This window comes from Adiantum capillus-veneris, chromosome 11 (assembly GCF_014529385.1).
Source record: "Adiantum capillus-veneris isolate H3 chromosome 11, ASM1452938v2, whole genome shotgun sequence".
Lineage (NCBI taxonomy): Eukaryota > Viridiplantae > Streptophyta > Polypodiopsida > Polypodiales > Pteridaceae > Adiantum > Adiantum capillus-veneris.
In genome coordinates this window covers 41,492,113-41,517,348 of record NC_140941.1, presented here as the reverse complement: position 1 = coordinate 41,517,348, position 25,236 = coordinate 41,492,113, and the positions used below count along the sequence as shown (strand labels likewise).

General features: G+C 45.2%; 1 protein-coding gene across 1 annotated transcript in view; it reads right to left on the bottom strand.

The window, feature by feature from the left end:
* Positions 1-25,236, bottom strand: part of LOC147447151 (U-box domain-containing protein 44-like) — a 112,186-nt gene that overhangs the window by 75,408 nt on the left and 11,542 nt on the right. The gene's annotated exons all lie outside the window — the stretch shown is intronic.

Below are 25,236 nucleotides of genomic sequence, written 5' to 3'. Positions count from 1 at the left end.
ATCTAGACTTGACTGGACTGACTGAACCTTGATCATGCTGTAGCTTGTCCACGGACACATAGGACTGGATGTGTCACTTGACATCCCCTCCTTTTCAAAGTGAGGTACTGGTACCGAACTGTATGGCGTCGAGGGAGATCGCCAATAGCATCCAGAATCCTGGAAGGGACTCTTCGCCGGCCCACTCTGATGTGTGGGTCATGCGGTACTTGAACTTCATAAAGGTCTAGAACGCTTGTTTCTTTGGGCCGCGCCAAAAGCGACAGAAAGTCTTTTGAATCTCCTTCCTTGCTTCAACTTTGTCTAGGGTCATGCTTCCTTCGTCTTCAAGAATCTCCATGGCTGAAAATTCCTGAAACCATTTCCAACACAAAACCATGAACATACCTATTCCATGTAAAGTGAGTGGAAAAAATCTCGTCTTCGCTAAAGACTGTGTATGCAATGTAGATGAACATAGAGACGGAGTGACAACCCGTTCATCAAACACATGCAAACAATGCGATCGAATCTTTGTCTTATGATCTAGAGCAATGAACTGTGGCAAATCACAACGGAAATGCCCATGCTTGGTGCTCATACTTTCATGTGCTCTTGCGAGTACTGTGTCATGCCAAGGAAGAGACATGGAATGTGACTTCCTTACATACATACTTTTCACTTTTCATGAAAAATCCGCATACATTCGTGCTCATCCATGAGAGAAACGTGCTCAACATACAATATGTCATGCCTAGTAAAAGGGATCACATAACGATGCTGACTAAAATACAGGAAACAAACGATCACGAATGAAACACTCGAACAATGCGTGCGTATCAATCATGCGAACACATAATACTTCCTGTGAGGGTTCTTTGGACCTAGGCTCGAGAGCCAAGATCAGTTCTTCCTAAATGATCGAATCGTCTTGTGGGGGTTCTTTGAACCTCGACTCGAAAGCCAAGATCGGTTCTTCGTGATTGATCGAATCTACAATGAGGTTAGCTTCGCTAGAAAAAGCATCCACTAACACATCATCCTTGTGAACAATCACATCATCTTCATGCAGCTCATCATGCTTGTCATTGGCATCCAAATCATCATACATAGCAATATCATTCAAATCATCATGCTTATCTTTGTCATCCAAATCATCATGCTTGTCATTCAAATCATCATCATGCTTCACACAATCATGCAAATCCTGTGTGTCATGCTTTGGAGAAGAAGAGACTGATAGTCTCCTTTTCCTGATCCTGTTGAATCCATGTCTGCATTTGAGAAAAGAGTCACAACATCTCTTGCATTCTTGCTTTGGTCTCGCGGTCATATTCTACTTGTCTTGCTTTGTTCTCTGCTTGTCTTTCTGCACGCTCACGATCCAATTTGGCTTGTCATTCTTTGGCTTCCAAGCGTGCTTGCTCACGCTCACGAGCTATGGCTGCCATTCTTGCGGCATTTCTTGCTTCGCGTTGTAAATTCTGTTCCATAAACAACAGCTCCAACTCCTCTATTGGAGTTAGCGCAATCGGTGTCGTAGATGGGGAACGGTCGGAAAAACCTCCTAGTGGGAGAAATTCTTCTTCGCCTCTCTTGTGCTCATCACCTCCAAGCGAAGTATCCATTCCGCTTCAAGTGATGACCATTCTGCAATCGCGGGTTCTTCTGGGTTCTTGTGGTCTTGGGTTCTTAAGTTCACGAGGAACTTGGCTTCTTGGGGGTCTTGGGTTCTTAAGTTCACGAGGAACTTGGGTTCTTGGGGGTCTTGGTTCTTGAGGTTCTTGAGGTTTTCTTTTTCTTGCAAATCGCGTTTGAGAAGGATCTTCTCTTCACCCGAGTTCTACTCTTTTCCGCGGGCGCACCCCTTGGCGGCCTTGCGCTCACACCAAGGTTGCTTTTTCCCTCCTCACCTCGATTGGCCGGCCGCTAAGTGCATGGTCCGCTCTTAATGAGTGAAAAGAGACACAAGGGGAGGCTGGACAAGACCTGCTTTCTTGGGATTCCTGTTACTCTTCAACAAAACACGATTAGGAATCGACACGCCCAAGAGAACTTGGGTTCGTGCGACCTCAACAAGCAAAAAAAAATTCTTGTGGTTCTTGTGGTTCTTTCCTTGAGTGATACAGAACAGTGCTAAGCTCTGATACCAATGTTAGGTGCAGCGGAATGATTGTTTGCGCTTTGTTCAAGATGAGTGCTCCTTACTGTGCTCAAGGTTCCTTTTGTTTTTATGGAAGGGAGAGTCTTCCGTTCTTAATGGAAAGTGATATGATCACAAACAAAGTGAATGGACACTGTGCGTGCAAGTGTATGAGACTGAGAGATAGAGAGAGAAGAGAGATACGACACCAGAGACGACGTAAAACCCTCCTCCGAAGGCCCCACTCTCGTCGGCGAGAGTGGTCTACTTATTGATTGCACAATCTGTACAAATGATATGCATGAGACTGATGCAAATCTAGGCTATGTCGACGATGACGACGGTGATGACGACGACGACTTTAGGGCGGAAATCTGTGATCTTCGAACTGCTGAATCTCGGTTGTTTCGGTGGCTGAAAATCTCTGTTTTGGCTGCGTTTTTATGGCTGAAAATGGGGGTTCTTCTGCAACCAACTAGGGCTGAATCTGTTGTTGTCCCATAGGGCTGAAAACACTGACAAACTGCTGTACTTGAGGCTGAAAATCAAAAAAACTGATCTGCTTGCTGAGCGTTAGTAAAACGCTATGCTGTTCTGGGTTTGCTACTAATGAAATCCAAAAACGCTAATGCATCTGAAGGTGGTCGCTAGGCTGGAAACCACAAACGCTGCCTTGTCTGGGTACTGCTGGCGATCATGAGAAAAACACCAGGGCTGAGTATGGCGATGAAGGAGACCAACAAATGCCAAGGGGGTTCTCGGCTCACCAAGGGGAACTTGGAGAGTTCTTGCTGAGAAGGTGCCTGTTGAGGGGGGAGCTCCTGCTGCCGCTTCTGCCATTTAGTGCTAACTTGGGTTTGCTTATATATTAACTTAGCAAAATTTCCCTACCTACTTTTGTTGGAAAGTCACTTAAAAATAATAAGTGAAAAATACCAAAAATAGGGAAAATAGGCTAAATGCATTGGAAAATTCCCCTAACTGAATCTGATGGATTCTAATGGGAATTCTGATGATCATGCTGTGCAACCGGAGGGTATGCATCTATGCTAAGTGACTGGGCATGCACGGTCTACGAATAGATTCACAAAAGTGCCAGATCACTGCTAATCTAGACTTGACTGGACTGACTGAACCCTGATCATGCTGTAGCTTGTCCACGGACACATAGGACTGGATGTCTCACGTGACATAAGGTTAGCAGTTGCCAAGTCCTAGTGACATAGCTAACAATTGCCACGACCTCGTGACATACCCCCCTCTTGAAATCGCAAACGTCCTCGATTGCATACCATAAAGACATGCCACTGATGATCTTGTGTTGTCAGCACTTTTTTATCATCGGATGTACCCGCAAGAAAAGGTCGTAACACATAGACACAAATGACTTAATGAGACCTTCATACTTTTGTCATTTCCATCTATTACACTGAATTCATCGGTACATTTGATGTGCTAGCTCTATCATTACCCCTCCTTTGCACACATTGGGTTGGGGCATAAGTAGGCTGTAACCCAAAGGCTTCAAGGTAAAGCTACAATACATTTGGTGACTCTGACAGTTCATACTCCTCCATCCACTCTGCATCCGTAGGTGGATAGTTCTTGAACTTCACCAAGTAGCGTCTTGCAATCTGTCCTTTAACTTTTCTATCTTTATGTGCCAAAACTTGCTCAGGTACCAGGATCTCATCAAGTTCCTCAACTTCTGGCTGATCCTCATCTGGCATATCTTCTGGCACATCACCCACGAAGGGTCTTAGAAGACTCAAGTGAAACGCATTATGATTCTTCATGCATCACGCAATTTCAGCCTATAAGCTACATTGTTGATCTTATCAAGCACTTGAAAGGCCCATAATAACGCATACTAAGCTTCGGAAATAGCTGTTCCTTGCCTTTCATCTTTAATCTTGCCTTCTAACCTTAACAAAACCCAATCACCAGGTGACAACAGTAATTCACGACAGTGATGGTCAGCAGCCTTTTTTTGCTTTGCTTGAGTCTTCTCCAAGGCAACTTCAATTTTCTTAAACATTTCATCCATATCTCAACATACCGATCTGCCTCAAAGATCTTGTTCTTTGTATGCAAAATGGAAGGAACCTTTTTGCCGCCTTCAACAATCGCAAAAAGTGTCTTGCCAGTCAACGAATGCACCGTGTTGTTGTACGCATACTCAAGCATACGTAAATATTGTTCCCACTTGCCCTTATTATCTGACACATAGCATTTCAACAGATCCAAGACAGTAGAATTAGCCTCTTCTGACGGTCCATCATTTTGTGGATGAAACGAAGACGAGAACTTGAGCATAGTACCCATGTTCTCAAACAATCCTCTCCAAAATAAATTTGTCATGCGAGGATCACAAACACTCAGAATCGATTGTGGCATACCATGGTACTTAAACACATTCTGTATGAACAAGCGTGCCATCTGATCAGATTTTATATTCGTCCTAACAGGGATAAAATGGGCCTGCTTGCTAAACCTACAAATAATGGTCCATATACCATCATTCCTTCTCGGCGTTCTTGGAAGATCAAAGATAAAGTCCATAGTGCAATGCTTTCCCATGGCTTATCCGGAATGGACAGTGGTTGTAACAACCCTGGTGCCTTTTGCCTGTCAAACTTGACCTTTTGGCAAATTACACATGCTCACACAAAGGCATCCATATTCTCCTCAAAGTAGGCCAATAAAAGAATGTCTCTACCACTTTAACTGTCGCATCAATACCACGATGCCCTGCATACAGTGAGACATGACTTTCTACCATGACCTTATGTCGCAATGGCGTAGTGACACAGAGTCTGCCATGCATCATCATAAAATCATCTCTAGGGAGGTAGTGCTCATGATGTTGCCCATCTTGCAGCTGTTCAAAAATCCTTGCGAAGCCTTTATCTGTAACATATTGTTCCTTCATCATCAAGCTCATGATGATAAGGAATTGACACAGCTGAGATTTGTGGCTTTCTTGATAACGCATTTCCACATGCATAATTTGGAAGTGAAACACAGAAAGAATGTTTGCCCATCGCATATGCTTTTTGGATAGCTTTGACTGTGTCAAGAAGTATCGCAAGGTCTGATGGTCTCTTTGTACAACAAAATCAGCACCTAAGAGGTAGTGCTTCCAACTAGAAAGCGCATGAATCACGACCAAGAGTTCTTTCTCATAGACTTGCATAGTCTTCTCTGGCCCTTGAAAAATTCTGCTTTCATAAGCTACTACCCGTCCATCTTGCATTAGCATTGTTCCTATGCTACTGCCACACGCGTCACACTCGACCACAAATGACTTCCTGAGATCTGTTTGGCAAAACAATTACTGGATCTGAAGTCAACTTTTCCTTTAAGAGACGAAAAACTGAAATCTCTTTTTGGGTCCATCTGAAAGTGACCTCTTTCTTTTGCAAAGCGTGAAGAGGTGATTCTATCTCCGCAAAACTCCTAATAAACCTTCTATACTAGGAACACAATCCCAAGAAGCTTCTGACATCGTGCACAATTTTCAAGTCTGGATATGTCTTAATAGCTTCGACCTTTGCGGGATCCATTCTGACCCCATCCTTTGACACTATGTGGCCAAGAAAGTGGATCTCTTCCAAGAAGAATTCACTTTTCTTAGGATTGACAAGTAACCTGTGACTGTGAAGCTCTTCAAATACAATGGTCAAGTGACGCCTATGCTCCTCTTCATTCTTCGAACAGACTATCATGTCATCGAAGAATGTCCCAACATGCTGTTGATGCGAGAGGAAAATCCGGTCCATCATCCTGTTGAACGTGACAGGAGCATTTGTTAGACCAAACGGCATCACTAGGAACTCATAAAGACCAAATGTCGTTCTAAACGCAGTCTTGTGCACATCCTCTGGCCTTATATGAATCTGATGGTACCCACTCTTAAGGTCTATCCCGTTGAAAATTGCAGCACCCTCTAAACGATCAAGAATATCATCAATCCTTGGAATAGGAAACCTATTCTTGATGGTATTCTTATTCAACGCACGGTAATCAATACACATGCGCCATGAGCCCTCCTTTTTCGGTACTAGGAGCACTGGGGAGCAAAAGGGTAAAGAGCAAGGCTGGATCAGCCCCTTCTCTAATAACTCCTCAACCTGGCCCATAATCTCTTTCTGCTGTGCCGCGCTAACCCTGTAGGGCCTCAGGTCTCTCTGGCAGGAATTGCGACGGTAATGAATCAAAAAAACAATCACTAAACTCTCGCAAAAATGTTGATCTTTCTTTATCTAATAGAGGTAAATTTAACTGACAATTATTTGAGACAGCACATGCAAAATCCAAGTACACAGAAAGATGATTCTTTATTACAGAAGTGATAGCCGAAGCAGATACAATAGGGACAGACTCCCCTTTGAGCTTTACATCCAAAACATGAGTTTTGCCCCTATGTTGAAGGGTGACCGTCTTGTCGCAAACATCCAGCACGCCATGTGTTCGGAACATCCACGGAATTCCCAGTAACGCATCACACCCTTCCAATGGCATGATATAGAACTCTTCTGTGTCCACATACGATTGAATAAGCAGCCGCAGCTTTTCAATGATGGGATTAACACACTCTGAGTAGCCAGGACATGCCAAACCTGCCTCTGCCGTGTACCCCATCTCTTCAGCTCTGATGCCCAACTTCATAGCTAACTCTGGTGAGATAAAGTTTGCTTTGGCACCTGGATCAAAGAAAATGAGTGCCGTTTGATCTCTAACTATACCCCATGCTCTGCATAACTCGCTGGCATTTGTATTGGGCCTGTCACCCACCATATCTAGAACCAAACCTGCCGTGGGTTTAGGCTTCTTGCCTTCTGGTCCTCTTTATCATCTAAGTCAGCTAATCTTTTCCTTTGTGGACAATTTGTAGCAAAGTGACCAGGTTGCTCACATATAAAGCATTTGTTTTCAGCCATTAAGACCACCTTTTCCTCAAGCGACTTACGCACAAAAGGCTTCCTTTTCTGTTTCTTTGCCTGCGCTCTAGAAGTCCCGGCTAAGTCCTTATCCTTGTTGACCTTTTCTGACCCCTGTGATGCTTTAGGAACCGTTTTCACAAAGGGCTTCTTTGCTGAATTTTTCTTCCTCTGCCCCCCTTTTTCATTGCTCGAAAACCCACTGTCCTCTCCTTTCAACAAAGCAAAACCAGTGTCAGCAACTTCCATGAGCTGGGTGAGGGTAGCCACTTTGTTCTTGGTACAGTAGTCCGGAAGCCCTTTAGGCAGCCCACAGCAGTACTTCTCTATCTGCTATGCCAATGGCACAAATCTGTATGAGGTTATTGAGAGTAACGCTTTACAAAACCTCCGATTGTACTCCAGCAAGCTCTTACAAGTAGCCGAAGTAAGTTGGTGCCAATCTGTCATGACTTCGACTTCAAATTCATTAGACAACCAAGCAAATGCAAACATTTTCTTGAAGTAGACCCATGTGGCGGGTGCCTGTCCTTGCATTAACAATGTCATCCACCATGTAAGCGCATTGTCTTTCAAGAAAGTGGCAACTTTCCTGACCTTAGAGGCCTCTGTAAAATTCCCTCCTGCATAAGCTGTATCAAACTGCTGGAGGAAAGTAAGAGCCTTTGCCTTATCCTCAAAGCCACTGAAAGTGCTAAACTTTACAGCTGCACCACCTTCTTTGTAAGCTTTCGGCTTTTCCAGTGCCCCGTCTACAACATGGGCACTGTAGTAGGAATCATCGTCACGTCTTGACCATTGACATTTTGCGCCATAGGTGCCATATTTGGCTGCTGTCCAGAAAAACCAACCATGCCAAAATTACCCTGTGGCACCCCAAACTGGCCCTAGTTGCTCTGAACACCTTGCTACATGCCGATGCTACAATACATGGGGTTTGGCATCATGCCTTGCATACCCCCAAACATTGTTCTTGACATGTACTGCTGGTTTCCAGGCACATAACCAGCCATATTCTGGAACACAGATCCACCCGCGAAATACTCAAGATGTACCATGGGTGGTGGAAAAACTTGATGCATTGCCTGGTAACGAGTTCCCTGTCCATTTAAGACAGCATGTGGGCTCTTGTTAGGTGCAGCGGAATGAATGTTGTATTTTCTCAAGATTAGTGATCTTTATTGCTCAAGGTTCCTTTTAGTTCTTAGGGAAAGAGAGAGCTTTCCGTCTTATAGAGAGTGTGGTGATCACGAACAAAGTGAGTGGATCTTGTGCGTGTAAGTGAATGAGACTGAGAGAAGGAGAGAGAAGAGATACGACACCCGAGAGGTTATAAAACCCTCCTCCGAAGGCCCCACTCTCGTCGGCGAGAGTGGTCTATTCTTTGATTGCACAAAGGTGTACAATGCGTGTATGCAATGGACTATGCAACTTGGTCTATACCGATGACGACGACGGTGACGACAACGACAATGGCGACGACGACGATGGCTGAAATCTGAGATCTTCTAATCGCTGAATTTCGGGACTGTTTCGGTGGCTGAAAATGACTGTTTTGGCTGCGTTTTCTTGTCTGAAAAATGAGGTTTCTTAGGGCTGAAAACTGATCGTCTTTACGGTCTGAATCTGCTACACTTTAGGTGAATAATGCCGGTCTTAATTTGCTGCTGAAATCCAAAAACGCCAGGGGCTGAAATTGGTCCTTTTGTCGCCGGGGTTCTGCAAATGCAAAAACGCTAGGCTGATCTGCTGTGTCGTGATGACGCCGAGGCTGATCTGCTGTGCACAAATCGCCAAGGCTGATCTGATGCAAAAACGCTAGGTCTTCTGTGGAGAAAACGCCAGAGTAGTCATGGGGGTTGGTCTTGCTGAGAAGTTGCCTGTTGAGCAAGGTGCTCTTGCTACCTCTTCTGCCAGAAAGTGTGAACTTTGGTTTGCTTATATATTAACTTAGCAAAATTGCCCTACCTACTTTTGTTGGAAAGTCACTTAAAAATAATAAGTGAAAATCCCAATAAATAGGAAAATAGGCTAAATGCACTGGAAAATTCCCCTAACTGATGCTAATGAATTCTGATGGGAATTCCGATAATCATGTTGTGTGCAACCGGAGGATATGCATCTATGCTAAGTGACTGGACATGCACGGTCTACGAATAGACTCACAAAAGTGCCAGATCACTGCTAATCTAGACTTGACTGAACTGACTGAACCCTGCTGTGGTGTAGCTTGTCCACGGACACATAGGTTGGGATGTGTCACGTGACATCCCCTCCTTTTCAAAGTGAGGTACTGGTACCGAACTGTATGGCGTCGAGGGAGATCGCCAACAGCATCTGGAATCCTGGAAGGGACTCTTCGCCGGCCCACTCTGTTGTGTGGGTCGAGCGGTACTTGAACTTCATAAAAGTCTGTAATGCTTGCTTCCTTGGGCCGCGCTGAAAGCGACACAAAGTCTTCTGAATCTCCTTTCTTACTTCAACTTTGTCTAGAGTCCTGCTTCTTTCGTCTTCAAGAAATTCTTCTTTGCCTCTCTCATGCTCATCACTTCCAAGCGAAGTATCCAATCCGCTTCGAGTGATGATCATTCTGCAATCGTGGGTTCTTGTGGGTTCTCGGGTTCTTAAGTTCACGAGGAACTTGGGTTCTTGGGGGTCTTGAGGTCCTTGATTCGTGAGAATCTAGGGTTCTTGAGGTTCTTGACGTGTTCTTTCGCTTGCAAATCGCGTTGGAGAAGGATCTTCTCTGCACCCGAGTTCTACCCTTTTCTGCGGGCGCACCCCTTGGCGGCCTTGCGCTCACACCAAGGTTGCTTTTTCCCACCTCACGTCGATTGGCCGGCCGCTAAGTGCACGGTCCGCTCTCAATGAGTGAAAAGAGACACAAGGGGAGGCTGGACAAGCCCTTCTTTCTTGGGATTCCTGTCACTCTTCAACAAAACACGACTAGGAATCGCCACGCCCAAGTAAACTTGGGTTCGTGCGATCGCAACAAGCAAAAAAATTCTTGTGGTTCTTCCCTTGACTAATGCAGAACACTTCCAAAGCTCTGATACCAATGTTAGGTGCAGCGGAATGAATGTTGTATTTTCTCAAGATTAGTGATCTTTATTGCTCAAGGTTCCTTTTAGTTCTTAGGGAAAGAGAGAGCTTTCCGTCTTATAGAGAGTGTGGTGATCACGAACAAAGTGAGTGGATCTTGTGCATGCAAGTGAATGAGACTGAGAGAAGGAGAGAGAAGAGATACAACACCCGAGAGGTTGTAAAACCCTCCTCCGAAGGCCCCACTCTCGTCGGCAAGAGTGGTCTATTCTTTGATTGCACATAGGTGTACAATGCGTATGCAATGGACTATGCAACTTGGTCTATGCCAATGACGACGACGGTGACGATGCATACGCAACTTGGTCTATGCCGATGACGACGACGATGGCGACGACGACGATGGCTGAAATCTGAGATCTTCTAATCGCTGAATTTCGGGACTGTTTCGGTCGCTGAAAATGACTGTTTTGGCTGCGTTTTCTTGTCTGAAAAATGAGGTTTCTTAGGGCTGAAAACTGATGGTCTTAACGGTATGAATCTGCTACACTTTAGGTGAATAATGCCGGTCTTAATTTGCTGCTGAAATCCAAAAACGCCAGGGGCTGAAATTGGTCCTTCTGTCGCCGGGGTCCTTCTGTCGCACGCTCTGCCAATCTTTCCTCGACCACCAAATGATTCGCTTCTTGTTGTGCCGTCATGTCCAGCATTGTCGTGACCAAAGCCTCCATAGGATTTGGTACAATCCGTGGCGTAGATGGGGAAGGGGGAGGGTCGGGAAAACCTCCTCGTGGGGAAAACTCTTCTTCGCCACTCCCATGCTCACCACCTCTATGCGAAGCATCCATTCCGCTTCGGGTGATGACCATACACTGTGATCTTGGTTCTTAAGTTCTCGAGAAACTTGGGTTCTTATGGGTCTTGGGTTCTTGAGTTCTTGAGGTTCTTGAGGTTCTTCTTTCGCTTGCAATCTGTGTTAGAGAAGGATCTTCCCTTCACCCGAGTTTTGCTCTTTTCCACGGGCGCACCCCTTGGCTGCCTTACGCTCACACCAAGGTTGCTTTTTCCCACCTCACGTCGATTGGCCAGCTGCTAAGTGCACAGTCCGCTCTCAATGAGTGAAAAGAGGCACAAGGGGGAGGCTGGACAAGCCCTTCTTTCTTGGGTTTCCTGTCACTCTTCAAAAACACGATTAGGAATCGACACGCCCAAGAGGACTTGGGTTACGTGCGACCACAACAAGCAAAAAAAATTATGTGGTTCTTGTGGTTCTTTCCTTGAGTGATACAGAACACTGCCAAAGCTCTGATACCAATGTAAGGTGCAGCGCAATGAATGTTGAACTTTGCTGAACATGAGTGCTCTGAACTGTGCTCAAGGTTCCTTTTACTTATGGAAGGGAGAGCCTTCCGTTCTTAATGAGAGAGTGCAATGGACACAAACAAAGTGAATGGACACTGTGCGTGAAGGTGCATGAGATTGAGAGATAGAGAAGAGAATACGACATCAGAAACGTTGTAAAACCCTCCTCCAAGGGCCCCACTCTCAACGGCGAGAGTGGTCTATGCTATTGATTGCACAATCTGGTACAATGGCTGAATGCAAATCTAATGGGCTATGTCGATGTCGACGGGGTGGACGACAAGGACAATGCTAAGGCTGAAAACTGAGTGCTTGAGGAATCTGCGAGAGGTCGAGGTCGTCGGGCTGATCTACTACTCTTTTGCTTGCCAAAGTGTCTGCTGAATTTGCTGATGCAAACGCTGGTATGGCTGAGTGGAAAACGCCAGGTTCATGGGCAGTAATCTCTGTGCAAAACGCTACTGAAGGCTGTTATGACTGATGCAAAAACGCTGCATGTAGTGCTTACCAAAAACCCTGGTCCAGGCTTGTCAAAAACGCTCGTCCATGTTGCTCTTTGACACGCTGATTTGCTGGATCTGAAAACGCTATGCTGCTGAATTCTGCTGATGCAAAAACGCCAAAGGGGCAGGGCTGAATCTGCTGGCTTTTCTTGCTGAAAACGCCCGAGGGCAGGGCTGCATTTGCTGATGAAAAACGCCAAAAAAAGGGGGGGGGAAGTCTTGCTATGAGAGAGAGGGGGAACCTGTTGCGCTTTGGCCTGTGTTCTCCTTGCTGTTCTGCCCAATAGTGCTAGCCTAGGTTTGCTTATATATTATCTTACCCAAATTGCCCTACTCGGTTCCCAACAAAAGTCACTTAAAATAATAAGTGAAAAATGTCAAAAATAGAAAAAATAGGTTTAATGCACTAGAAAATGCTCCTGGTGGATTCTGTTGGATTCTAATGGTAATGTTGATGATCATGCTGTGTGCAACCAGAGGATATGCATCTACTCTAACTGCCTGGGCATGTAGGGTTACGAACAGACTCACAAAAGTGCCATAACACTTCCTAAGCTAGACTGACTTGACTGACTGAACCCTTGTCATGCTGTAGCTTGTCCACGGACGCATAGGGTTCGATGGGTCACGTGACATGAAACCCCGCATTTCCGGATAAAATGTTTTAGGGATGAAACGTTTGTGAAATTGGGTTCCCTCTCTAAAAGCTGAGAGGGGGTGCATCTTGTGTCTGGTGACATCTCCAATATCTCACAGGAGCACTTTAGGGAGTGTGGGTTATTATGTTATGTGGTTGTGCTTGGACATACTAGAGGTAGACAAACCTTCTCAACGGTACTAGTGTCACGTGACACATCCAACCCTATGTGTCCGTGGACAAACTACACCATAACAGGGTTCCCGTCAGTCCAATCAGTCTAGATTAGAAGTGATCTGGCACTTTTTGTGAGTCTTCGTAGACCGTGCATGCCCAGTCACTTAGTGTAGATGCATATCCTCTGGTTGCACACAGCATGATCATCAGTATTCCCACCAGAATCCATCAGATTCCATCAAGGGAATTTTCCAGTGCATTTAGCCTATTTTCCCTATTTTTAACATTTTTCACTTATTAATTTAAGTGACTTTCCAACAAAAGTAGGTAGGGCAATTTTGCTAAGTTAATATATAAGCAAACCCAAGTTAGCACTAAATGGCAGAAGAGGCAGCAGGAGCTTCCCGCTCAACACGCATCTTCTCAACAGGAACCATCAAGAACCTCTACACCCTAGCGTTTTTGGTCATACCTTCAGCACCCACACTCAGCCCTAGCGTTTTTGCAGATCGCTAGCACCTCCCCCTGACCTGGCTTTTGCAGCTTTGCCTCATCACCAACACATTTAGCTAGCGTTTGTGTTCATCACCACAGTACCTAGCCCTGGCATTTCAGTCGCTTCATCGCCACAGTACCAGATAGGCCAGCGTTTTTACTAACGCTACAGGCAGCCCCAGTGTTTTCTATTTTCAGCCCATTTTGCCGCAGATAGTCAGCGTTTTCAGCATGCATGAATAGCAGCAGATTCAACCATAGAGATTTGCATAAGATCCCCATTTTCAGCCCTCAAAAACACAGCCAAAACAGTCATTTTCAGCCACCGAAATCAGTCCCAGATTTTCAGCCATAGCGTTTTTATGGACAGCAGATAGAAGACCACAGATTTCAGCCCTAGAGTCGTCGTCGTCATCGGCACAGTCCCAAGTTGCATCAGTTCCCATGCATCATCATTGTAGCACTTGTGCAATCAATAAGTAGACCACTCTCGCCGACGAGAGTGGGGCCTTCGGAGGAGGGTTTTACAACGTCTCTAGTGTCGTATCTCTCTTCTCTCTCTATCTCTCAGTCTCATACACTTGCACGCACAATGTCCATTCACTTTGTTTGTGATCATAGCACTTTGCATTAAGAACGGAAGGCTCTCCCTTCCATAAGAACAAAAGGAACCTTGAGCACAGTTCGGAGCACTCATCTTGAGCAAAGCGCAAACATTCATTCCGCTGCACCTAACATTGGTATCAAAGCTTTTGCAGTGTTCTGTATCACTCAAGGAAAGAACCACAAGAACCACAAGAATTTTTTTTGCTTGTTGAGGTCGCACGAACCCAAGTTCGCTTGGGCGTGTCGATTCCTAATCGTGTTTTGTTGAAGAGTGACAGGAATCCCAAGAAAGAAGGGCTTGTCCAACCTCCCCTTGTCTCTCTTTTCACTCATTGAGAGCGGACCGTGCACTTAGCGGCCGGCCAATTGATGTGAGGTAGGAAAAAGCAACCTTGGTGTGAGCGCAAGGTCGCCAAGGGGTGCGCCCGCAGAAAAGAGTAGAACTCGGGTGAAGAGAAGATCCTTCTCAAACGCGATTTGCAAGCGAAAGAAAACCTAAGAATCTCAAGAACTCAAGACCCGCAAGAACCCAAGTTCCTCGTGAACTTAAGAACCCAAGACCACAAGAACCCACAACTTCAAAATGGTCATCACTCGAAGCGGAATGGATACTTCGCTTGGAGGTGATGAGCATGAGAGAGGACAAGAAGAATTTTCGCCACCAAGAGGTTTTTCCGACCCTCCCCTTTCCACATCTACGTCAAGGATTGCACTAACTCCTATGGAGGCTTTTGGAGCAATTGTTTCTGAAACAGAATTTAGAACGCGAAGCAAGAAATGCAGAAAGAATGGCAGAATTTGATCGTGAATGCAAAGAACGAAAAGCAGAAATGGAACGCAGACACGCAGAAGACAAAGCAGAAAGAGAAGCCGAAAGAAAGGCAAGACAAGACCGGCGCGACCGACGCATGTAAGAGTTTTTGCGACTCTTGTCTTAAGTGCCGGCACAGATGCAAGAGATTCAGGAGACGGAGACTCTCTCAGTCTATTCTTCTCTAAAGCATGACACACAGGATTTGAATGATTGTGAGCAGCATGATGATTTGAATGACAATGATTTGCATGATGATTTGGATGACAAAGATAAGCATGATGATTTGAATGATATTGCTAAGCATGATGATTTGGATGCCAATGACAAGCATGATGATTTGCATGAACAAGATGTGATTGTTCACAAGGATGATGTGTTAGTGGATGCTTTTTCTAGCGAAGCTAACCTCGTTGCAGATTTGATCAATCACGAAGAATCGATCTTGGCTTGCAAGTCGAGGTCCACAGATCCCCCACAAGAAGATTCGATAGATCCCGAAGAACCAATCTTGGCTCTTGAGCCTAGGACCAATGAACCCTCACGGGAAGTATTATGTGTTCGCATGATTAATACGCACACATTGTTCAAATGTTTCATTTGTGATAGTTTCCTGTATTTTAGTCAGCGTCTTTATGTCATCCCTTTTCCTAGACATGACATATTGTATGTTGAGCACGTTTCTCTCATAGGTGAGCACGAATGTATGCGGATTTCTCATGAAAAGTTGAAAAGTATGTATGTAAGGAAGTCACATTCCATGTCTCTTCCTTGGCATGACACAGTTTCCGAACGAGCACATGAAAGTATGAGCACCAAGGGTGGGCATTTCCATTGTGTTTTGCCACAATTGATTGCTCTAGATCATAAGCGAAAGATTCGATCTCATTGTTTACATGTGTTTGATGAACGGGGGTTGTCACTCCGTCTCTATGTTCATCTACGTGGCATGCACAATCTTTAGAGAAGACAAGATTTTTTCCACTCACTTTACATGGAATAGGTATGTTCATGGTTTTGTGTTGAAAGTGGTTTCAGGAATTTTCAGCCATGGAGATTCTCGAAGAAGAAAGAAGCATGATTCTCGACAAAGTTGAAGCATTGAAGGAGCCACAGAAGCCTTTGTGTCGCTTTCGGCGCGGCCCAAAGAAGCAAGTGTTGCAGACCTTTATGAAGTTCAAGTACCACACGACCCACACATCAGAGTGGGCTGGCGAAGAGTCCCTTCCAGGATTCCAGATGCTATTGGCGATCTCCCTCGACGCCATACAGTTCGGTACCCGTACCTCACTTTGAAAAGGAGGGGATGTCACGTGACACATCCAACCCTATGTGTCCGTGGACAAACTACACCATAACAGGGTTCCCGTCAGTCCAGTCAATCTAGATTAGAAGTGATCTGGCACTTTTTGTGAGTCTATTCGTAGACCGTGCATGCCCAGTCACTTAGTGTAGATGCATATCCTCTGGTTGCACACAGCATGATCATCAGTATTCCCACCAGAATCCATTAGATTCCATCGAGGAAATTTTCCAATGCATTTAGCCTATTTTCCCTATTTTTGACATTTTTCACTTATTAATTTAAGTGACTTTCCAACAAAAGTAGGTAGGGCAATTTTGCTAAGTTAATATATAAGCAAACCCAAGTTAGCACTAAATGGCAGAAGAGGCAGCAGGAGCTTCCCGCTCAACACGCATCTTCTCAGCAGGAACCATCAAGACCTCTACACCCTAGCGTTTTTTGTCATACCTTCAGCACCCACACTCAGCCCTAGCGTTTTTGCAGATCGCTAGCACCTCCCCCTGACCTGGCTTTTGCAGCTTGCCTCATCGCCAACACATTCAGCTAGCGTTTGTGTTCATCACCACAGTCCCTAGCCCTGGCGTTTCACTCCTTTCATCGCCACAGTGCCAGATAGGCCAGCGTTTTTACTAATGCTACAGGCAGCCCCAGCGTTTTCTATTTTCAGCCGCAGATAGTCAGCGTTTTCAGCATGCATGAACAGCAGCAGATTCAGCCATAGAGATTTGCAGAAGATCCCCATTTTCAGCCCCCAAAAACGCAGCCAAAACAGTCAGTTTCAGCCACCGAAATCAGTCCCAGATTTTCAGCCATAGCGTTTTTATGGACAGCAGATAGAAGAACACAAATTTTAGCCCTAGAGTCGTCGTCGTCATCACCGGCACAGTCCCAAGTTGCATCAGTTCCCATGCATCATCATTGTACCCCTTGTGCAATCAATAAGTAGACCACTCTCGCCGACGAGAGTGGGGCCTTCGGAGGAGGGCTTTACAACGTCTCTAGTGTCGTATCTCTCTTCTCTCTCTCTCTCTCTCTCTCAGTCTCATACACTTGCACGCACAGTGTCCATTCACTTTGTTTGTGATCATAGCACTTTCCATTAAGAACGGAAGGCTCTCCCTTCCATAAGAACAAAAGGAACCTTGAGCACAGTTCGGAGCACTCATCTTGAGCAAAACGCAAACATTCATTCCGCTGCACCTAACAACTAGCCAAATATATTGCCCGCTCGGTAGACTAGCATGAAGTGGGACCCCTGTTCCAACTTCGAAGGGTTTCCCAAGGTCAGAGTGTCTTGTATCTACAGTTTTCCACTTCTATGCCACTCGGGACCGTATTTGGTCCCTTGGGCCAATTTATTATCATCCTTGATGGTGTGGCATATTTATTGGGGCATTCATGTATTTACTAGGTCATGGGCCGTAGGAGACTGAGTAGAGTTTATTGCAGTCTTCCCTTTGTTTGCTAGGTTCTTGGGGATAATCTTAAGGATATGTTGCATTAGATGGATAGGAGCGGATGTATTCTCAGGTACAATTTTGCACCAAACTATGGTTGTTTGATAGGCTCATCACCTCTTACCATCTTCTATGGTGTCTAGGTTTGGGGTCCTAAAATGGATCATCGAAATGAGCAAGGCCGCACCTACAATGGATGGATATTGATGGAGAGACCTTGATTACCATGCTCTAGGGGAAGAATCTGGAGTAAGAGCTCCGTACCACATGAGATTATTAGCGCGAAGATGGTAGTGCCCCCTATTGTAGTTGACGCACTTCCTAGATTAGTATCCTTCGTTCGCAATTTATGGCAGATGTCGACACCGATATGCACGGATGGCTCTAAAATCATCCAAGCAATTGGCAAAGGCAGGATATACGACATGTTGGTATGCCTAGATGTGTCAGGTGCAGCGAAAGAGAATAAGGATTTGCTCGGATCTTGTACTCCGCACACAAACACAAACACAAGGGACACTTTACTTCACTTGAAAAGACTGTAATGAACTGAAAGAAAGAGAGAGAAAAGAGACGACACAGGGATGTCGGGTCCCAACCCTCAAGGGCCCCCTTGCTCTGTTGCCACAGCAAGTACTTTCTTTATTCTTGCACTATGTTGATACAATGGCTAAATGCTAAGATGTTAATGCTAAGGGGTACAGATGTTGTAGTAATTGATGACGACTATGTCGACGACGACAATGATGTCGACGTAGACGATGGAGACTGTGACGATGATGAGGATGATGTCATCGTCAAGTCTGGGATCTGGTACGATGGCGACGAAGGTGTCGTCGTCAAGATGGGGATCTGCGATGACGATGTCGACGACGACGATGGTGTCGACGATGATGACTGTAAGGTACAGCGGAAGTGAATGTTGAACTTTGCTCAAGATGAGTGCTCCAAACTGTGCTCAAGGATTCCTTTTACTTACGGAAGGGAGAGCCTTCCGTTTCTTTAGTGAGAGAGTGTAAATGATCACAAACAAAGTGGATAAACACTGTGAATGAAGGTCTTGAGACTGAGAGATAGAGAGAGAAAAATACGACACCAAAATGTTGTCAAACCCTCCTCCAAGGGCCCCACTCTCTATGGCGAGAGCGGTCTACTATGGATTGCACAAATCTCTAATGGTCTGAATGCAATGGACTTGCCGACGATGTCGACGACGATGATGACGACGACGAGACGGGCTGAAATTTGAAAACGCTAAGGGCTGAAATCTGCAAATCTTGTATCTGCTGAATTCTGACTCTATGTCGGTGACGACGGCGATGACGACGATGCGACGACGACGCGCTGAAAACGCAGATGCTGAAATCTGCGAATAGCGGGCTGAATCTGCAACGTTGGCTGATCTAACCGTGCGGCGAGGATCTGCTGCGGGAAGGTGAGGTCTGCAAGGTTTGGGGGCTGCGGTACGGTATCTTACTGCTGAAAATGCAAAACGTTGATGCAAGTGAAGGTTCTATCGCCGGGAATCTACAAAACACTGATGGTAGTCTACAATTGCAAAAACATTGGGCTAATTTGCTGTCTGTTGCAAAAACGCTAGGGGATCTGCTGTGAATCTGCTAACGCCAGTTTGATCAGCAAGGTGCAAACGCTGGGGCTGATCTGCAAATGCTGAAAACGCTAGGCTGTCCTGATGGCTAAAAAACGCTAGGAGTTTCTATCGGGGGTCTTGCTGAGAAGGTGCCCTGCCAGACATTGGGTCCCTGTTGCCTCTTCTGCCAGAAAGTGCTAGCGCTAGCTTTTCTTATATATTAACTTGCCAAAGTTGCCCTACTCAGTTTCCCACAAAGTCACTTAATAATAATAAGTAAAAAATGGCTAAAATAGGGAAAATAGGTTATGTGCACTGTAAAATGCTCCTTATGGATTCTAATGGTAATGCTGATGATCATACTGTGTGCAACCAGAGGAAATGCAACTACTCTAAGTGTATGGACATGCACGGTCTGCGAATAGACTCACAAAGGTGCCAGGGCCCATAACACTTTCTAAGCTAACTGAACCTTGTCATGAAGTAGCTTGTCCACATGCACATAGGGTTAGATGTGCACGTGACATCCCCTCCTTTTTAAAGTGAGGTACTGGTACCGAACTGTATGGCGTCGAGGGAGATCGCCAACAGCGTCTGGATGAATCCTCGGAAGGACTCTTCGCCGGCCCACTCTGATGTGTGGGTTGTGCGATACTTAAACTTCATAAAGGTCTGCAACGCTTGCTTCTTTGGGCCGCGCCGAAAGCGACAAAGTCATCAGTGGCTGCGTCAAAGCTCCAACTTCGGCGATAGTCGTGTATCTATCTTCTTCAAGAATCTCCAAGGAGGAAAATTCATGAAACCACTTCAAACACAAAAACATAAACATACCCATTCCATGGAAAGTGACTGGAAAAATTCTACTCTTCTTTAAAGATTGTGCATGCAATGTGGATCAACAAAGAGACGGAGTGTCAAACCGTTCATCAAACACATGCAAAAAATGAAATCCAAACGTGTCTTTCTGATCTAAATCTATCAACGGTGGCAAATCACAATGGAAATGCCGGTGCTTGATGCTCAACCCTTCTTGTGCTCTTTCGGATACTGTGTCATGCCAAGGACGAGACATGGAATGTGAATTTCTTGAATGCAACAAATTTCATCTTTTCATTAGTAATCCGCATATATCCTTGCTCATTCACGAGTGTATCGTGTTCATCGTACAATATGGCATGCCTATGAAAAGGGAACACATAAAGACTGTGACTAAAATACAGGAAACCGTCACGAATGAAACACTCGAACAATGCGTACTAACTAATCATGCGCATACACAATACTTCCTGTGGGGGTTCCTTAGATCTTGACTCGAGAGCCAAGATCGGTTCTTCGTGATTGATCGAATCTGCAATGAGGTTAGCTTCACTAGAAAAAGCATCAACTAAACCATCATCCTTGTGAACAATCACATCTTTATCATGCAAATCATCGTCATTGTGAATAATCACATCTTTATCATGCAAAATATATGTGTCGTGCTTTGCAGAAGACAAGACTGAGAGAGTCTCCTGCTCCTGATTCTTTTCAATCTTTGCCTGCACATTAGAAATGAGAGATGAAGAATGAACTTCCTTCCTTCCCACGAATGACAATAGAGATCACTTTTGGCATTGAAAGTGAAAGTATTGGCTGCCCAATCAATGAGAGGGTTATGCTAACGAAACCATCGAATACCTAAAAGCATATCACATCCTAAGAGAGGAGATACTACAAATTTTCTGCGGAGGGACACTTGTTGAACCGTATATAACACATCAAGGCACTCTCCTATGATGAGAGAGTCCATATAGCGAGCGAAGCCCGACACCTCGAAAGTAGATGTCTTGCTAACCTCCAAGCGGGCTCTTTCAACAAGAGAGACACTAATCACATCATGCATATTGCCTAGATCAAACAATATGACAAAACGCTGACCCTTCACATGACCATAACACTTAATGAGAGACTCATCAAAATGGGAGGATCGTGAGAAACTTGGGTCACACTCGTCTTCTCATTATGGCATTATCAGAGGATGTGGGTTCTGTGGGTTCTTTAGATTCGATAGATTCAATCTTAGGACATGTTTTCTTTATATGACCTTTGACGTAACAATGATAACATCGACCTTCCGTAGAATAAATGCTTTGTTCTTTTGACGTGATGTATCCTCCTAAAATTCCTTGTGCTGTTTTTTCGTCTGGGGTGAGCTTAGGTTTAGCAATTGTGTTAGCTTTACCCTTAGATTCATTTTGTGAGTTCTTTTCTGAGAGACTCAAGAAAGATTGGTTAAAAGAGTTACCATTCTTACCGTTCTTACCATTCTGAGAAGTCTGAGAGGTACTTTGAGAAGTCTTGTTCTCCTTCGGCTTTCCCTTATTGTGCTTCATCTCCTGCGCGAGAGCAATCGCTACCGCCTTGTTGAGATCTAAGGGGTCGAGGACTTAAACATCAAACCTGATATAGTCGTCCACTACGCTCATCATCCGATTTGCGTAATTGAGTGCCGAGCTGCAAAACATGGTTAGAAAAAGACATAACTGGCAAATCATTTTGCTTGAGACTGCGCCAATAGTCCTTCAATCGTGCTAGGTACTGAGGTGGCATAAACCGCGCCTTGGGCTTGTCTTGGAAGTCGACCCAATTGAAGGAGAGGGACACGCCTTTGTCGGCTTCCTCTAGGTGCACGGCCAACTGTGTCTCTTGCCATGTTTGATACCAATTAATGGCACCACTGGCAAGGTACATGGCTGCCGTCAAAACCTTGCTATTCCCTGTCTTCTTAGTTGTCGCAAAATAAGCATTAAAGTGATGCAACCAAGAATGAATAACACTAGCATCCATCTTACCGTCATACTTACTGAACGTGATCTTCTCTGTGGCAAAAACGTTGGGATGATCTGTTGTCTGTTGCAAAAACGCTAGAGGATCTGTTGTGAATCTGCTAACACCAAGCTGATCCGCAAGTTGCAAAACATTGGGGCTGATTTGCAAACGCTGAAAACGCTAGGTTGTCCTGATGGCTGAAAATTGTCTGTCGGGGGTCTTGCTGAGAAGGTACACTGCCAGACACTGGGTCCTTGCTGCCTCTTCTGCCAGAAAGTGCTAGCGCTAGCTTTTCTTTTATATTAACTTGCCAAAGTTGCCCTACCCAGTTTTCCAACAAAGTCACTTAATAATAATAAGTGAAAAATGGCTAAATTAGGGAAAATAGGTTATGTGCACTGTAAAATGCTCCTGATGGATTCTGATGGTATTGCTGACGATCATGCTGTGTGCAACCAGAGGAAATGCAACTACTCTAAGTGTCTAGACATGCACGGTCTGGGAACAGACTCGCAAAAGTGCCATAACACTTCCTAAGCTAAATGAACCCTTGTCATGAAGTAGCTTGTCCACATGCACATAGAGTTAGATGTGCACGTGAAAACGACGTCAAGGCTGAAAACTGAAAATGCTAGATGCTCTGCTACAATCTGCAACTGTTGGCGGTGCTACTGCTCATCTGAAATCGCCAGGTCGTGCAAGGGCTGAAATGCAAAAACGCTGGCTGGCCGCTGATCTGGGCTGAAATTGGAGAAGAGGTCTGCTGGATCTGGAAACGCCAGGCTGATCAGGGTCGTGATGGGAAATCCGGCAAGAATCTGCAACGGAGTTGAAGGTTCTCTCGACGCTAAGGGCTGAAACTGAAAACGCTGGTTCTCCTTGCTGAAAACGCTGGTCTTCTTGATCTTGAGAAAAACGCTAGGGCTCCTGAGGTGTTACCTGACTGTTGGGTGCCTACCTCCTTGCGTCCCTGCTTCTTCTGCTTCTACTGAGTGCCAATGATTTTCTTTAATAGTTCTTTAGCAAATTTCCCTACTTACTTTTCAACTGTGAAAAATGTGTACTTTGGCAAAAAGGATTCTATGCTGTGGAAAATGCTTATGCTGAAATGACTGTACTGTGCAAAAGAGGGTATGCAACTATGACCAGCCTGGACATGACGTCCTGCTAGAGGGTCACTGTAACAAACTGTTGACGTGTCAAAGCCTAAAGAATGGAGCCAACTTACAGATGTGGCCAAGGGGGCTAAACCCTAAGAAGAACAAGTAACAGAAGAAGTCCTACCAACTTATGGGGACCCCGTTCAATGGGGCCCCAAGTGACATAAAGGAAGAAAATAAAGTAGGATCCGGACACACGCAAAAACTGATGACGTGGTAGATTTTCAAAAATTGCGTTGGCATGATGCCGTGGCAGTCTGTACGGATTTCCGCGTTGCGCTAGTTGATGACGTGGCAAGCTGTACGGATTTCCGTGATTTACACTGGCAGCTTTTTGGCTTTGCTTTTGGACCAGATGCTTTTGAGTTTGAAGGCTTTTCACTGTAATTGCATTTTAGGCTAAGGGCCTTTAAATGTGAGGTTAGGGCTCATTCTCTGGCATGCTTCTAGGAGAAGGTGCAGAGTCTGGAGTACCGGCTTGTACTGTGTTGATGCAATATAAAGAAATACCGAAAGGGGCGCCAAGGTTTGGGGCCAATACTCTCTGGGGTGGAATTCCGCCACTTCGTGTCGCGTGTTGTCTCTCTCTCTATTTCAGTTCAGTTGTTATTGAAGTGCTAAAAGTCTGTTCAATCTGTTCTTTTCTATTGGCACGTGGTGCCTGCCTTGTGACACCCACAAAATGCCAAGCTAGGTCCTACGCTAAATCGCCACCATTTCAGTACTCCTTGGATGTGTCGTCTCTCATTCTGACCACATCTCAAGTCAACCACCACATTAGACAAGATATGATTTAGTTAATTGTTAGTAGAACATGGCTAGCACCTATACAGGAGCTCGGACCTTGGCACAAAAAGAATACAAAGCCCCATGAGCTTATAAACAAGGATCAGGAGAGACCTCCACAGTTTCTCAGTATGACCGAGGTGGTCATATTGCACATACCCATGAGGCAGTTCACGTAATGAGTACCCCCACAACCTCTTGTATCTCCCCTCCTCCAGCCATCCTCCTCAGACTTATTTTCTTTGGGAGCCATCTTTGCTATACTTCAACCCCTCCCCCCTTGTAGCTAATTTTTTCACGCATTAGGATCACCATAGCCCTTTTTCATTGTAACAAACTCGGACACCCCAAGTCTAGGTTCTGCCGTGACACAATAGAGATTCACTTAAAACACTTCACAATTAATGAGTCGACACAGCCCAGCGTAGTTCCAAGCCAAGAGAGATTGGCCCCAAAGATTGGCGCCCCTTTCTGTATTTCTTTTTGTATTAATCTTTGAGCAAAGTACAACTCCCACGGGTCCTCGCTCTCAAACTCTACGTCCAGATGCTCTGAGGAGTGAGGCCCTTTGGTTCCTTTTATTCTTACAAAGAGAGAGCAAAAGCAAAGCCTCGAAAGCACTTAACTCAAAAGCAAGGGATCCCAAAAGCAACTGGCTCCAAAACCTGCCAAAAAGCAGCCAGCGCAAAATACGGAATTTCGTACAACCCTGCCACGTCAACCACCAACGTGAAGTGCAGAAATCCGTACAATCTGCCACGTCAACCTGCCAGCACCTTTTGGGGGATTCCGTACTGTTGTCACGTGGCATGATGTCCGTACAAGTTGCCACATCATCAATTTGTTCGCGGGTGGTCATGCCACGTCATCAGTTTGTGACCCCCCCTCTTGAAAGAATTGTAATCGCCCTTGATTACGCTTGCAAAAACAGACAGAGGCCATAAACCAATTCAGTAGACACTAACTCTAAGTATCGACGCACTAGACATGACACATCTAGCACTTGTACAAAGACGACAATCACATTACTTCGACATGGGAATTCCCGGAATTGATTCTGATCGATGAACACTCTAACATGTGGTTGTGTTTGTGCAGAACTGAAAGACGAAATGACTGCAAAATTTCAATCTTCTCTATTGTGTCGCCACAGAACCTAGACTTGGTGTGTCCGAGTTTGTTACAGTGGTATCAGAGCCCCAAAAGCAGTTAAACTCAAAATCAAGGGATCCCAAAAGCAACTAGCTCCAAAAACTGCCAAAAAGCAGCCAGGGCAAAAAACAGAATCCCATACAGCCCTGCTACGTTTGCAGCCAGCGTGAAACGCAAAAATCCGTACAATCTGCCACATCACCCTGCCATTGCCTTTTGGGGGATTCTGTATTGCTGCCACGTGGCATGATGTCCATACAAGCTGCCACATCATCAAT